Source organism: Tachypleus tridentatus, chromosome 4 (assembly GCF_004210375.1).
Source record: "Tachypleus tridentatus isolate NWPU-2018 chromosome 4, ASM421037v1, whole genome shotgun sequence".
NCBI lineage: Eukaryota > Metazoa > Arthropoda > Merostomata > Xiphosura > Limulidae > Tachypleus > Tachypleus tridentatus.
The window spans coordinates 12,308,231-12,320,308 of record NC_134828.1 but is presented as its reverse complement, the minus strand read 5'-3'; the positions used below and the strand labels follow the sequence as shown (position 1 = coordinate 12,320,308).

Below are 12,078 nucleotides of genomic sequence, written 5' to 3'. Positions count from 1 at the left end.
CACTAGAACTAGGAGATGAAGTGACGAGCAACTTTAGTAAGTGCTCATAAATATATTGTTTTATTTATTATAGGTGGGTTTTGTAGCTATTTAAATACTAGAATTTAAATACTACTGACGAAGGGACGTAGAATGTCAGTAATTGTTAATAAATATATTGTTCAATTGTAAGGGTTTTGTACAGCTACTTCAACAATGGAATTAGAGGAGGTGAAGATATATGCAATGTCAGTAACTGTTCATAATTGTGTTATTTTATCGGAATAGTCTTTAGATGATTACTTCATTATTATAACTAGGAAGAGAAGTATTGGTGTCGTACTAATCACAGTCAAAACGAATTATACCTCACATATATAAAACAATTGAATGTTAAATTGTTTTAATATTAAGCACAAAGTCACACAATGGGCTATCGATGCTGTGCTCACAATAGTATCGAAGCACATTCTTAGCATTATGAACTTCTAGACTTAACGGAGGACGGCTGGTGGGATTATAATACGTCTGGACAATCTTACCTAAATTTACAAGGAAGTTGTTTTTGAATTTGAAAAGGGATTTAAACACACGTTTATATCTTAACATCTCGTGTTTTAAGGGTTCATTTCAAAAATTAATTGTCACATTTCTTTGAGATTGTAAACTAAGAATGGCCTAACTATTGTTATCGATCCAGTTAAGAAAGTGGTGAGCTATCATATAGACAACTTGTGTCACTTCTTTTGTTGTTTTCAGTAATTGTATTAGAACTGGAAATACCTACAATCTATCTTTACTTCATTTAACTTACAGAATTATAAATTTCATTCGCCTTAATTTTTCAAAATATATAACTCTCATTCTTTGGAATGTAAACTCTATTGGTCTTTACTAGTGTCATTCTTCAGATATCTAAACTCTACTTGTCCTCACTAATGTCATTATTTGGACATCTCAACTCGACTGGTCTTTACTAGTGTCATTCTTTAGACATGTAAACTCCACTGGTCATTACTAGTGTCATTCTTTAAACATCTAAACTCTGCCTTCTTTACCAATGCCATACTTTAGACATTTAAACTCTACTGGTCTTTACTAGTATCATTCTTTAGACATCTAAACTCGACTGGTGTTTACTAATGTCATTATTTAGACATCTGAACTACTGGTCTATACTAGTGTCATTCTTTAGACATTTACACTCTACTGGTCTTTACTAGTATCATTCTTTAGACATCTAAACTCTACCTTCTTTACTAATGTCATACTTTAGACATCTAAATTCTACTAGTCTTTATTAATGCCATTCTTTACACATCTAAACTAAACCTATCTTTAGTAGTTTCATTCTTTAAACACCTAAACTCTACTGGTCTTTACTAATGTCATTCTTTAAACATCTAAACTCTACTTGTCTTTACTAATGTCATTCTTTAAACATCTAAACTCTACTTGTCTTTACTAGTGTCATTCTTTAAACATCTAAACTCTGCCTTCTTTACTAATGCCATACTTTAGACATCTAAACTCTACTGGTGTTTACTAATGTCATTCTGTAGACATTTAAACTACTGGTCTTTACTAGGGTCATTCTTTAAACATCTAAACTCTGCCTTCTTTACTAATGCCATACTTTAGACATCTAAACTCTACTGGTGTTTACTAATGCCATTCTGTAGACATTTAAACTACTGGTCTAGTCTTTAGACATCCAAACCCTACTGGTCTTTATTAATGTCAGTCTGTAGACATCTAAACTTGACTGGTGTTTACTAATGTCATTCTGTAGACATTTGAACTACTGGTCTATACTAATGCCATTCTTTAGACATCTAAACTCTACTGGTCTTTACTAATGTCATTCTTTAGATATGCAAACTCTACTGGTCCTCATTAATGTCATTATTTGGCATCTAAACTCGACTGGTCTTTACTAGTGTCATTCGTTAAACATCTAAACTCTAACAGTCTTTACTGATGTCATTCTGTAGACATTTAAACTACTGGTCTTTACTAGTGTCATTCTTTTGACATCTACACTCTACTGGTTTATACTAATGCCATTCTTTAGACATCTAAACTCGACTGGTCTTTACTAGTGCCATTCTTTACACATCTAAATTCGACTGGTGTTTACTAATGTCATTCTTTAGATATCTAAACTCTACTGGTCCTCACTAATGTCATTATTTGAACATCTACACTCGATGGTCATTACTAGTGTCATTATTTAAACATGTAAACTCTGCCTTCTTTACTAATGCCATACTTTAGACATCTAAACCATACTGGTCTTTATTAATGTCAGTCTTTAGACATCTAAACTTGACTGGTGTTTACTAATGTCATTCTGTAGACATTTGAACAACTGGTCTTTACTAGTGTCATTCTTTAGACATCTAAACATTACTGGTCTTTACTTGTATCATTCTTTAGACATCTAAACTCGACTGGTTTTTACTAATGTCATTATTTAGACATCTAAACTCTACTGGACTTTACTAGTGTCATACTTTAGACATCGAAACTCTACTGGTCTTTATTAATGTCATTCTTTAGACATCTAAACTTGACTGGTGTTTACTAATGCCATTCTGTAGACATTTAAACTACTGGTCTTTACTAGTGTCATTCTTTAGACATCTAAACTCTACTGATGTTTACTAATGTCATTATTTACACATCTAAACTTCGTCTTTACTAGTGTCATTCTTTAGACATCTAAATTCAACTGGTGTTTACTAATGTCATTCTCTAGACATCTAAACTCTACTGGTATTTACTAGTGTCATTCTTTAGACATCTAAACTACTGGTCTTTACTAATGTCATTATTTAGACATCTAAACTCTACTGATGTTTACTAATGTCATTCTTTAAACATCTAAACTCGACTGGTCATTACTGTTATTGTTCTCTGGACATCTTTTGTTAACTGATATATACAAGTGTCCTGATTCTATTGGTTTCTGTTGTCATAGTTGACCGTTTGAAGATAATGCTACAAGAACTAAGAATAGAACGACGACTTATAGAAATGAAGCGACACGACTTTGTGAGACGAGTCAAACAGCTGCACTTTAGAGCAAACCAGAAAAGAGATCAAGGTATTGTGTATGATGTCATGTACCCTTACCGACTAGTAAATCAGACTTAAGTTGCTTACATATTCTTTGTTTGCCCTTAACTCTGACACAACGGGTAGAAAATATTTAGTAGGAAAATCTTCCCGTGGTTAAGACTTAAAAAGATAAATAAAAGGACAAAGTTAGTTGTAGAATGTTTCTCAAAACTAAGAAATTTAACAAAGAGATATGTAGTTACGAAACTTCCCTTGCTTAAAACTTACAAAATATAAGACTTGCTTAGTTACAGAATTTTTTTTTATTTAAACTCTGATGAGAATAGAGAATGTTTAATGAGAAAATTTTCATTGCTTAAAATTTAGAAAAGGCCGAGAGAAAACATTTATTTACAAGGTCACCTCTTACATGAAGCTCGAACGACATTCATTTGTTGTACAAATTATGTAATCCTCTTTTGCTTAAAAATGTTAAAAAGATGTACATTTATTTTCAGAATTTTTCTTGCTTTGCATCTTACCAAATGGAGAGAAACACGTTTAATTACTCTTTACTTACAAAAACCTGACAAGATAAACAGAAAACATTTATTTCAATGAAGTTAAATGTACAAAATCAGAAGGAAGGACTGTGTTTAAACAAGGAAATCAAAACTTCTCACTAATTACATTAGTTATAACTTTAAAAAAAGCCGAAACAAAATAAACAGCAAACGCTGCACTAATTAAAAGATTTCAGAATACAAGCTATAATGAGGGAGTATAAAATGTACCTTAGGTTTTGGAGGTAACTGAAGAAGTAGGATCCACATTGCGGTGGGGATACAGCGTCTATCAGTCTTAACTTCCATTTATCAGTTTAACATAAGAAATAAAAGAGTAGTATTAGACATAGAAATAGAAATTAGGAGGACGAGATGTGGTGCTCAAGCACACAACTGTCTGTGGGTGGAAGACTTTCGAAACGTCGTGCTCTACACTTGTCTCCACAACAGGCAGTTGCCGTCCATTCTACAAAGTTTCATCATGAATACTCTGCCTAAACAATCTATCAAAGAATGTTGAATAATGTTATCTGTGGCACGAGATCACCTTTTTCCAATAACCTACGTGTTCGTGAATATTTATCTCTTTCAAAACCCTTGACTTTTTCCATACAGCTGTGATGTAACTTATCGCAAGTCTCTCTCTTGATGGTTCTAGCACCCCAGGATAATCCCTATTCATTTATTTTCCAATGCCATTAGGTACAAGGAATAATGCCGTCTCGTAAAATCCTAAATCCTCAATCTCAGCATATTTTTATGATCTGAATTTATTATTATGTTTCATTAGAAAGGTCTGGTACATCAGTTTTCGGTGACGTTACACTACATATGAAAATGCCAAACAATGTAAAAATGTAGTTCTCATACATACCGATCCACTTTATATCGTCTGTATTTGTCTCATGACCTGCTAATTTAAATACTCAACTATCTGTATTCTACTATTATTCACTCTCTTAATTTCACATTTACGTGTCAACTTCACTTATCGTTCCAGGCAGTATCTTACTCATTTATGTAATCTGTTGATCTGATTCATTTCTGTGCTTTGCTTACATCTTATCTGTTTATTGTTATTTGTGTAGTTTACCCTGTCTATTTTTTGTCTGCCTGATTGTCTTTTAACCGTTTCTCTATTTATCCAATAATTTCGTCTTTGTAGTTATCCACCCTTGTTATCTTACTGAATTCTGTAATAACATATTACTGTGCTTGTTGTCATTCCAGCGAGAGACATTTGGAGGAAGCGCTACCTGGAGAAAAGAAAGGAAACACATCTTCTTGAAGAAGAGAGTGCTAAGCTTCGTGATGAACTGGAGCTACATCATCGCGAGTTATTGACCAAATTAAACGACGAGTTACAAGTTGTCGTCTCTACAGGAAGTCTAAACGACCGTCCAATAAGGTAATAATAAGGACTAGAGAACTATAATGGCAGACAGTCTGTTTGATGTCCTTGTTTTCCTTTTATTAACTATATATCGTAACGAGTACAAAAACCTAATAACAATGCGTAAAATAACGAAAGTAATGTATCATAATTCTTTATAAAGCTAGGCCGTATAATTGGAGAATTAAAAACGAACAGTTAGATGGTAGAACTAACTAAAATGTGATAAAAATGAACCGTAAACATATATTTATTCTTAATAAAAAGAATCCATAAATTGTTAGGATGGTGAAACTTGAGATAAAAATACACCACTTGGAATATTTGTTTTGTCCTATTTCGCGTAAAGACACCCGATATCTGTTTGTGCTAGTTGTCCCAAATCTCCAAGTAATAGACTAGAGGGAAGGCAGCTACTCTTTACCAACGAATAGTAGGATTGACCGTAACTTTATAACATCCCTCATGTAACGAGATTTAAACTAACACACTTTTCTATTATCCATCAATAACTTCATTATTATAACTCTTAACGCATCTTCTTTATGATATTTTACAAAAATAAACAACGAAACTCGTTTCTTTATTTTAATGCTAAGATGCACACAAGGGGGCGAACCCCACATTTTTCATGTTTCTAACAACCATTCCTCTTTTAGTTAAGTTTGAAGATCATCACAGCGCGGCTGCTCCAAGAAATTGAAGACATAAAACGACGGGTGGAATCGACCAAAATCAGACTAACAGCCGAAACCAAAGTAAGTTAATAACAAATAAAACTATTAATTTCAATAATACTTTCTTTAGATATCACCACAAATACTAGTTTCCTTTTCTGACTAATAGATGTCGCTACAAAACCGTGATTTTACTGTTGTGTCTACGTTAAATAATTACACATTAATGCTTAAAAATATATACATTGAAATAACACATCAGCATAATAATGCACAGATGGCTGAATGATTAATAAAACATAAAATATTCGACTAGTTTCAATAACTGACATTCTGAATTAATAGAATAAAACTATTCTCAACACGGTTGTTCTATTTGTTTCGTGTATGCTCAGATGCAAAACGTTCTACAAAGGTCAACGTTCACTAACGATCGTATAGTATAAAAACTAGTTGTTTTTTTTTAAAAAAAAGCTTCTGGATAGGATTGAATTAAAATCTCATTATTTTTTTCTCTATTTTTATATATATTTCCACCGATTCTACATTAATGGAAGAATTTTGGCTCTGGAATAATCGCAATTAATTTTGTGGTTGATTGAGTTAACACACAATGCTAAGCCTATTTTTCAAATTCTTTCCGACTACAATATTCTGCATATTCCTTTGTTCTAATTAAAAGAAGTCGTTTTGTTTGATTAATATTGATGTAATTACAAGAACAAAGAATGGAATAAATGCATGTTTGACGTTTCTATCCTATCTTTCCATTTCTCAAATATATTTCAGTTTGTTTACTGGTTTATAAACTGGTTAAATTTTATTCCGTTTTAAAACAATTTTCCTTTTGTTTGATATCAGAGGCAGTATGTTACTTTTAGTTATGAACCATCTATTAACTGTCTGCAGTTATCTGGTCAACTTTGTTGGTTTATTTTCTTAAACATTTCTCCATTAAGTTCTATTTAAATCTTCTGGAAACGGTTATTTGGGCTACTTATTTTCGTCATGAACGATCTTTCTGTAGGAATAAATATTCAACATACACCAAATAAGAGTTTTGTGCACACCGATGTTCTGACAATAAAGATATTTAGATTTATTATGAAGAAATAGACTCATGCTTTCTGATAGGGTCTGGCATGGCCAAGCGTGTTAAGGCGTGCGACTCGTAATCTGAGGGTCGTGGGTTCGCATCCCTGTCGCGCCAAACATACTCACCCTTTCAGCCATGGGGGCGTTATAACGTAACGTTCAATCCCACTAATCGTTGGTAAAAGAGTAGCCCAAGAGTTGACGTTGGGTGGTAATGACTAGCTGCCTTCCCTCTAGTCTTACACTACTAAATTAGGGACGACTAGCACAGATAGTCCTTGAGTAGCTTTGTGCGAAATTTAAAAAACAAACAAACTTTCTGATGGACGTTTGTGACATTTAGACACCACGCCAGTAAGACATCGAGTATTGCTTTCTGGTCAGCAGTATGTAATTAAAACACCGAATGGCATTATCTTGTCAATACTGTGTAATTAAAACATCGAATAACGTTATCTGGTTATTACTTTATAGTTAATAATTTAATCCTATGTTTAGTTTTTCATGAACTTCTTTAATGTAATTGTTATCAATAACAAATAAGATTAACGTATCATAACGTACAAGTTAGGTTTATTATCCATTTCATACAAAAAACTACGTTTCAAAGTCATCCTTGAAAGTATCTTAAGGAAAAGTAGACAGCGAACTGCCCGTGTTGAAATAGAAAAAATCCACATCGAATTGCAAATAGGAATTGCTGAACCATACTCTCGGTAGGTGTATAATTAACAAACATTCGTCTCTTATTTTTGGTAGAGTAAAAAAATTAACCTAATGTTTCTGATAATACATTTATAGCCCCATCTATCGAAAGTTTTATAAATAAGTTTTTCTGCCGCAGGATACCGTATGTTGTTATTTGTTAACTTGGCAACAGTATGTTTATTTAGCTCCATTAACAATAACATTGCATGCACTAAAAAGTCCTCTAACAATAACACGAGATTCACTCACTATGGACAACGAGCTACAATCGTTTCGAGAGATAAAACCTCATTTTAAGATTTTTCTCATTCACTTAGATTTCTAATGTTACTGATTTCAACTTCGACTTGTATCGATATGGTTTCGGTTTGGATCTTACTTAGAAACGAGTACGGTCTAACTTACAGAAAATTGCCATCTGCGCAAGCCGTCCCTACCACAGAAGTAATAGACTAGAGGGAAGATAGATAGTCAATACTACCAACCGCCACAGGTTAGCCTGAAGATATCCTAAGAAGGTCAAAACGTTGTTCTTTACTTTACTTTAATACAAGTTTTAATATCCATACCAGCCGTCTTGAGATACATTGTCTGTGATTTTACCAACCAGAAGATGGACATAGCATCAAACATTGTTAAAGAATTAGAAACCAGAAAGCAACCAAACATAGCTCAATTGAAGTTAAAATGGACATCTCTAAGATCTCAGTTTCTACTTGGTGATCAATAAAACAAACTATTGGTACATACAATATATATGGTTTGAGACGTTTGTTTTTTTTGTACAATTTTCTAGTTGAGGGTGCAAGCCCAGAGTGACGTAAAGACACTGCGCGAAGAACTGGTGAAAAAGAAAATTCTGGTGACCCTAACCAAGAATGAAGAGCAAGCAGCCAGAGAATCAGCTCTGGAGAGTGCACGCCTTATAAACGCTGTTTAACTTGTTCCTAGGCTGTTAGCTCATTGGTTGTAAATATTCGAATTATTCACAGGCTCTTATCTGATAGGTCATAAATACTTGAAGTTTCACAGACCTTAAATCGACTTGTTATTATAAATAATGTGATATTTTCATGTTTTATGACGTTATAATTCACACGTATATTCTACGATTGTATTTAAACTCGAATTTCTCATTTTACTTAATTTTTCTATGTTTGGTTTTAGTTTCTTTTTTTACGTAATATATATGTAGGATCAAGGGTAGCAGTTGTAAAACAAGTTACTTGTACGATGAAGCACAGAAATGTTATTTTCTATTATACTTTTTGATTGCCTTTAACATATATTTAAGGGTCGTTTCAAGGTAAACTGTCTTATAGTTGTCTTATATATACGTATATATATTATAGGCCCATAGACAAATTGTATCCAAAGATGTGTACAAAACATATTTAAAAGATGTAAATACAGATTTATACGTCAGTAAAAATTATCAAATTTCTTTAAGGGAGCATATTTTTCCTCCAAATGTAATTCTTCCAAAATCTATGCTTACGTCCCTGTGTAGAATTGTGATTCATTAACTATAGTTAATTTAGTGACTTAACTCTCACTTGTTTGTTCTTAGGTCAACAATGATATTTATGTTGAATGTTCAATATTCATGTTAATTGAACAGAAAGGTTTGTTATCTTTGGTAAGTTCGGTGATGTAACATCAAACTGGTTTATTTCAGAAGTTTTATGATATTGAGTTGTTGCGAAGAGCAAAGTAAAATTTATAAAATAGTCTTTCAGCTGAGCCTTACATTACGTTTATGCATTAAATTAGATTACAAACAGGCCTACTATTACTAATGTTATATAGTCAGTGTTTAAAAAAATGGTGAATGAATGTTAAGTAATAAATATTCTTTTGGTATTTTAACACACGTATTTCTTACTTGGTCTTAAAACATCAAGAAAAATAAATATTTATTTATACCAACTATTTTTTTTTCTTTGTACAGTCGAAAGAGTTGAACATCTGCGCCGGAATATCCGCACTATATTTTCTAGTTTCTGACGTAGAACACAATGAATAGGCTCATGAGTGTTATTTGAGCCTCTTTCAGAGTACACACGTATTTACGATCACGATAACATTTCATTTTGCTGCTTAGTGTGATTAAATGTGGTGATTAAAGAATTACTTTGAGACAGATGAAATAAGCAAAAAGTAGGTCTGAACATGTACTTTGTTCTCAATAGAACATAGCTTACATTTTGTTCGGACATGTACTTTGTTCTTAGTAGAACATAGCTTCCATTTTGTCCGGACATGTACTTTGTTCTCAATAGAACATAGCTTCCATTTTGTCCGGACATGTACTTTGTTCTCAACAACAACAACAACAACAACAAACAAAACAGCTTGCACTTCTCTGGACTTTTAGTTTGTTCTCAACAGAACATTACATTTTTCCCGACATATATTTTGTTTCCAACAGAACATAATACTTTGACCGGACATGCACTTTGTTCTCAAGAGAACATAATACGTTGACAGGACATGTTCTCTTTTCTCAACAGAACATACACAACTCACACTTTGTCACTTACTAGAAGTTTATTTGGACATGACAAATAAGTAAGAAAACAAATACAGATAACTTATTTGCCTTACCACCTGCGTGAAATCCTTTTATATTTAACTTTGTACCCACAAGTTTAATAAAGTATCAATATCTCCACGCATTAAGCATTAGTTTTAGTTGTACTTCTATAAACGAGCAAATGGTAGCTTCTAATACATATCTTTCGTGTAGTGTTATTCTACAGACATTTAACTTTGTCCTGCCTTCATAATTAAAACATAAAGCATTAACTAATTAACTTGCTCCACCATCTGTTTGATACAAGACCACGGAATCGAAGTAAACTATACAGTAATGTTTTATTCATATCAATCGAACTTGTGGAATGTTAAATATATATACGAGGGCTGTTCAAAAATACGCGGACTGACGTCATAAAACAAAATGTACTTTATTTAGAAGTTACAGGTCTGGGACCCCTTCAAAGTACTCTCCTCCCCAACGCACACACTTACCCCAACGGTGTTTCCACTTGTTGAAACAGTCCTGGTACGCTTCTTTTGTAATGTCCTCCAGCTCCTTCGTCGCATTTGCCTTAATCTCGGGAATCGTCTCAAATCTTCTTCCTTTCAAGGGTCTTTTGAGTTTGGGGAACAAGAAAAAATCGCAAGGAGCAAGGTCAGGTGAGTAGGGGGGTTGAGGAAGAACAGTGATCGAGTGCTTGGCCCAAAACTCACGAGTTCTGAGGGCTGAATGGGCTGGAGCGTTGTCGTGATGGAAAAACCAGTCGCCACTCCTCTACATTTCTGGCCTTTTGCGACGGATGGCATCCCTCAGACGTTTTAAAACTTCAATGTAGTAAGTCTGGTTCACTGTGGAGCCTTCGGGGAGGTACTCGTGATGAACAACACCCTTAGCATCGAAGGAAACTGTCAGCATCACCTTGACCTTGGATCGAACTTGGCGAGCTTTTTTGGGTCTGGAGGATGTTTCACCCATCCACTGGGACGATTGGACCTTTGTTTCAATGTCATAACCATAAACCCATCATTCATCACCTGTTATGATCCTTGACAAGAAGTTTTCATCTTCGTCTGAACGATCAAGCAGTTCCTGACAAACCTGGACGCGATGGGCGTTTTGTTCGTCCGTCATCAGGCGTGGCACAAATTTCGCAGCAACGCGGTGCATCTTCACTTTTTCGGTCAAAATCTCGTAACAAGATCCAACTGATATCCCACACTCTTCAGCAAGCTCCTGACAGTCAGACGTCGATTTTCCCGCACCAGGGTGTTGATTTTGTCGACGTGTGGGTCGTCAGTTGACGTGGAAGGACGTTGAGGACGCTCATCATCTTCAATGGACTGTCGACCATCCTTAAAACGTTCATGCCACTTGAAACATGCCGTACGCTTCATAGCAACATCACCGTAAGCCGTGTTAAGCATAGCAAAAGTTTCAGTCGCAGAGTTTCCAAGTTTAACACAAAATTTCACAGCAAGTCGTTGCTCCTTCAGGTCATTCATTCTGAAATCCGCCAAACGAAAAAAATCGCACTTCATTTAAAACCGCGTAGCTAATACACAAATGAAGATATCTGCAATCGGGAAATGGCGTCGTAATCAGCTGATCTGTGCAAACCTAGCGACACCAAGCGGATTCCCCTGGAACCAACTGGAGCAGCGCAATTCAAACAGTCCGGGTATTTTTTGAACAGACCTCGTAGCTTTGTTGTGCGTCTGTATATTGATTTACAGATGAAATAAAAAGTATGCTGTAACCCTATTATTAAAGTGTAAAAAAAATCTATATTTATACAATTTATGACTAAATAGTTTGGACGCTAGATGTCGCTTTAGATAATTTGTTTGTTTTGGAATTTCGCACAAAGCTACTCGAGGGCTATCTGTGCTAGCCGTCCCTAATTTAGCAGTGTAAGACAAGAGGGAAGGCAGCTAGTCATCACCACCCACAATAGTGGCTACTCTACCAACGAATAGTATTGACTGTAACATTATAACGCCCCCACGGCTGGGAGGGCGGTCATGTTTGGCGCGACTCGGGCGCGAACCCGCGACC

The 12,078-nt window shown here is 34.6% G+C and overlaps 1 protein-coding gene and 1 long non-coding RNA gene across 3 annotated transcripts in view; both read left to right on the top strand.

Moving 5' to 3' along the window:
- LOC143248232 (inaD-like protein) overlaps nucleotides 1-12,078 on the top strand; it is a 225,622-nt gene that overhangs the window by 177,468 nt on the left and 36,076 nt on the right. The window lies entirely within an intron of this gene.
- LOC143248231 (uncharacterized) lies at nucleotides 4,991-8,604 on the top strand. Its single transcript, XR_013026827.1, has 3 exons — nucleotides 4,991-5,016; nucleotides 5,661-5,759; nucleotides 8,278-8,604. It is a non-coding gene; the product is annotated as an uncharacterized LOC143248231 (long non-coding RNA).